Source organism: Danio rerio, chromosome 4, assembly GCF_052040795.2.
Source record: "Danio rerio strain M-AB ecotype USA chromosome 4, GRCz13ab, whole genome shotgun sequence".
In the NCBI taxonomy this organism is placed as follows: Eukaryota; Metazoa; Chordata; class Actinopteri; order Cypriniformes; family Danionidae; genus Danio; species Danio rerio.
Window position 1 is genome coordinate 58,271,960 of NC_141024.2, and position 3,306 is coordinate 58,275,265.

General features: G+C 38.0%; 1 non-coding gene across 1 annotated transcript; it reads right to left on the bottom strand.

Moving 5' to 3' along the window:
* Positions 1–2,476: 2,476 nt before the first annotated feature.
* On the bottom strand, positions 2,477–2,558 carry trnas-cga (transfer RNA serine (anticodon CGA)). Its single transcript has one exon. It is a non-coding gene; the product is annotated as a tRNA-Ser (tRNA).
* Positions 2,559–3,306: the final 748 nt, after the last annotated feature.

Sequence of the window (3,306 nt, forward strand, 5' to 3'; positions counted from 1 at the left end):
ATAAAATACACAAGGATTATGCATTTAAATGGAACATACCTTCTATCAGATATCTTGGGAGTTCAAATCTCTGCAGACCTATCAGATATCTATAAAATAAATGACTTTCCCATTACAGAAACTATAATAAAGGATTTGAACAGATGGCCCCTTCTATCTTTAGATCTATATAATCGAATAGAGATAATAAAGATGAATATATTACCATGCCCACTTTTTCTCTTTAAAGCTTTACCAGTGGAGAAACCAAAAAGCCAATTTGATGAATGGAAAAAACTAGTGTCTCGCTTCATTTGGAACGGAAAACATCATTAGATGTTTATTGTAATGCAGCACAGCTTAGACACATAGTTTGTTGGTGCAATGACAAATACTGTGCAAAGTGGAAAGAATTTGAACAATTACTAATCAACTTACCTCTCCGATAATTATTAGGAGATAGCAACTTCTAACATACAGAACTGCATAAACTGAATTCCCTGACAAAGAGCTCTTTAGAAATTTGGTACAAAGAATTAAAGAATCCTAAATGTGAAAAACAAGCTAAGATATTAAGAGGGGTTGAACATGATACTCAATTTAAACCAGCAAAACTAGATCTAAGATTTAAACAATGGAGTTTGTAGGCCATAACATCCTTCTGTCTCAACACTACTGATAATGAATTAGAAAGTTTTCAACAACTTTCCAATATGTATAACTTAGATAAACAAGACTTTTTCCGTTACCTTCAAGTTAGACACTACTTCAATAAAAGCATAAGAGATTCTGAAGACATAAAAACAACAGTAGTGCAGGTATTTATAGATGCTTACAAAAAGAAGGTTAATAAAAAAACTAGTATCAAGACTTTATTCCTGTCTGACATTAACAAAGAAACACTCAATAATGTATACAAAACATAAATGGGAAAGCGTAGCCAAATTAATACTAACAAATGAGGAATGATTGACTCTTTGGGAAACACAAATGATCACAATTAATTCTGATTAATGAAGGGGATTTATTTTGAGAAATGTTATCAGGTTCTTTATATCACCTAAAATAAAATACTTTCAAAGTAGAGATCAAAAAATGGTGAATGCTGGAGAAAATGTGAAATTGTATTGGCAGATCATGTCCACATATTTAGGGACTGTAGTATTATACACAAGATTTAAATAAAGAGATAAATGCAATAATGAGATTGAATCTGGTATGTAATTTTAAAACTATGTACCTGGGAATTTACTCTGCAGAAATACCATAAAATGATGTGTATCTTCTTAACACACTACTAACAACTAGCAAAAATTGCCATTACAAAAAAAATTGCTAAAGGAAGATCCTCCATCTGTAGGCAAATGGTATGATATTGTTAAAGAGGTGTATGACATAGAAGTACTGACATTTAACTTGAGACAACAAGCCTATAAAATTTCTGCATACTGGGGTAAATGGTTGAGAAGAAGCTTCTTGCTTTAAGCGGGGAGTCCCCAACAGGTTTCCATCGCCTAAACAACTCAGCTACGACTACATGTACTGCCATGTCCTCATGGCTAGTACACGTGTTGTGCATCCAGATGAAACTTTCGGCAAGCGATTGCTCAAACGCAAAAGCTGTGGCTCCACAAAAAGGGTCTTATAAGGGTCCAAACGGGGACTTGAACCCTGTACCATTAGATTGAAATTCTGATGCTCTACTGACTGAGCCATCTGGGCTCAATGGCAGTGTTTTTAAGTAGGCAAGGTTTAGACTTGTGGTCGGTGCAGACCTTTACGGTACACAAAAATTTACTGTGACGTGGGGTTTAGGCTTGTGGTTGTTGTAAATGTTGCTAAAACACAACAGGTTACTGTGAGGTTGGGTTTATGGTTGTTGTAGGTGTAGACATCAGTACAACACAATAGTTTTACTTCATGTCATGTAGGAGACATTAAATGGATCAACAGCAACTGCAGAAGGGGTTACTGTTGTTGTGGCAATGAATGAAGACTTAACAATTGAAAAGATTCCTTCCATGCCTTAGAAGCCTGACTTGATCAATGCTTATCTACACAGCATGCTGGCATCAAAGGTCCTGTTGCTCATATCGAATCCCTGGTCTTCCACACTTTAGGAAACGTAAACATTCAGGACGTGCCATTAGCACAGCCTGCACTAAAAGGAGGCTGGAGATTATGGATGGCAACACAGAGTCCAACGCCAATATCACCTTGAAAAATCTGCTGTGACCCGGATTCAAACTGGAGTTGCTGCAGCCAAAACGCAGAGTACTAACCATTATACGATCACGGCAAGCTATGGGACAACCACTGGACCTTCACTCTCTGTCAAATGTCTTTGAAAATGGAGGGCCTCCAGGGCAGTTAGGGACCATGGCTGCCGATTTATTTTTGTGGCTTTTGCCTACCATCACATCCCTTTTCACAAGAAACTATGGAGTTGTTAACAATCAAGGAAGGTCGCAAATTAAAATACTGCGCACTGACAGCACGTAGTCGGCAGGACTCGAACCTGCGCGGGGAAACCCCAATGGATTTCGAGTCCATCGCCTTAACCACTCGGCCACAACTACATGTACTGCCATGTCCTCATGGCTAGCACACGTGTGGTGTGGTGCATCCAGATGAAACTTTCGGCAAGCAATAGCTCAACCGCAAAAGCTGTGGCTCCACAAAAAGGGTCTTATATGCCCAAACTGGGACTTGAAACCTGAACCCTCAGATTAAAAGTCTGATGCTCTACCGACTCAGCCATCCAGGCTCCATGGCTAAGCTTTTTAAGTAGGCAAGGTTTAGGGTTGTGGTCGGTGCAGACCTTTAGGGTACACAAAAGTTTACCGTAACGTGGGGTTTAGGCTTGTGGTTGGTGTAGATGTTGCTAAAACACAACAGGTTACTGTGAGGTTGGGTTTTTGGTTGTTGTAGGTGTAGACATCAGTACAACACAATAGTTGTAGGACTCCATGTCATGTAGGAGACATTAAATAGATCAATAGCAACTGCAGAAGGTCTCTCTGTTGTTTTCTATAATTTCTTTCCATTCTTTTGGTCTATTTTTTTTCAAGTTAGTAAATTGATTTTCAATAACTCTTGTCAAAGATAGAGAATAAATTGGAAATGCACAGCGATGAAGGAAGGGTGATTAACTTTAAAGAAAATCAATATGCTTTCAAAGATGGTATACTAAAAATGTTTTATTCTTGCTTATCTAAAGACGTGTTTGTTACACCCAAAGCAGAAGAGTACTGGAAAAGATTATATCCCAATATCTAAAAGAAGGAAATATGGCAAAATATGAGAGCTTGGTGGAAAAGTCCAGTT